Source organism: Gavialis gangeticus, unplaced genomic scaffold, assembly GCF_001723915.1.
Source record: "Gavialis gangeticus isolate Ggan-Ray unplaced genomic scaffold, GavGan_comp1, whole genome shotgun sequence".
Taxonomy (NCBI): domain Eukaryota; kingdom Metazoa; phylum Chordata; order Crocodylia; family Gavialidae; genus Gavialis; species Gavialis gangeticus.
The window spans coordinates 16,621,957-16,623,386 of record NW_017729011.1 but is presented as its reverse complement, the minus strand read 5'-3'; the positions used below and the strand labels follow the sequence as shown (position 1 = coordinate 16,623,386).

Genomic DNA, 1,430 nt, shown 5'->3' with positions numbered 1-1,430 from the left:
GGGGGGATGGCAAATTTTCGGATGGCTGTAGTGTCGCTGCCCCTGGCCCCAGCCCGCAGTGGCAGCCCACCCTCACCCCACACACAGATCCAGGAAGCATATGCCCCTCACCTCCTCCTGGGGTGCATGCAGCAGTAGGAGCCACCCCTCCTCCCCACATACCCCCAGACGAGCCACTCATGGCCCTACCCTGCCCTGGCTGTGCAGCACCTGCCCCTGCCCCAGCCCCACTCCTTCCCTCACTGTGGGGGCCTTGGTCTGCCCCTCCCCCCACCTCTTTCTTCCCCCATAACAAACTTACCAGCTGGACACTGCTCTCCATGCTGCTGGACTGCACTCCTAGCTGCCTGCTTGCTGTGCTGCAGCTGCGCACATGTATGTGGCATTTATCGGTGACATTATCGGCTACACTGGCCAAAAAAAGCCGACTGCCAATTATGTAAATTTTCCTTTTACCAGTGCTGATCTGTTACACAACCGATATACCAGTGCACCTGTAATGGCAACAAGCCATGGACTATGGAAAAAGGAACATTTTCCTCCCCACCAGCTTGATTCCTCTAAGGAAAAGCACCTTATCAGTCAGATATCTTCAGTATCTCACCCATTCCATTGCCCTGGGCAACTTTACAGAAATTAACCCGGGGGGGGGGGAGAAATAGGAGGATGATTTCCTCAGCAAACTTTCTCTGCCTCCTTAGCTTTACTCCAAACCTGGCAACAAATAAGGGCACTTCTCCAACTGCAAAGACAGATATGGGTCAAAAAACCATGATCAAATGCTAACCTATTCCCAAAATGTCCAAGCCCATACAGCCTGTCTGGGGGATGGAATCACCTCCAAGAGGTATCTTTCTCAGGGGAAAGACTTCATCATAAAGCTGCATTTTGATCTGGTAAGGAAAAGAAGACCAAAGCTTTTATGATTCAACAAGAAAGTGAATTCTTGACTCCTGTTACCAGTGGGTAACTAAGATTCTTAACACAGCATAAAACTGTTGAAGCAGCAAAAAAGAAAAAAAAAAACCCTAGACATCCATTCTGATTTCTGCAGTGCCACAAACAGCAAGATTTAACTAACAATGAAAGTCAAAGGCAGAAAAAATTAAGATTGCACAAGGATGCAAGTAACCGAACATCAATAATATACTAATTAGACACCTGATCCTCTTAAATCTTGTATTTTGACTCAGGCTGTGGTCAGTCCCAGATCTTTCAAAAGAAGATCTAAGAAACCTTTTAAAGCATATTTATGGATTAGCCTGTCCAATAAAGAACACTTCTTAATGCCTACCAGTTTTCATCAGTTTCTTTCCTTCTTAAAAGATACTTAGTACAGCAAAACATATAAAACCCCTGACAACAGCTAGCCAATTACCTGTTGTGACTATGGCTCGTTATAGTTATGATAGTTTCACTGTGATCACATG

At 46.0% G+C, this 1,430-nt stretch overlaps 1 protein-coding gene across 10 annotated transcripts in view; it reads right to left on the bottom strand.

The window, feature by feature from the left end:
- Positions 1 to 1,430, bottom strand: part of FUBP3 (far upstream element binding protein 3) — a 52,658-nt gene that overhangs the window by 43,545 nt on the left and 7,683 nt on the right. The window lies entirely within an intron of this gene.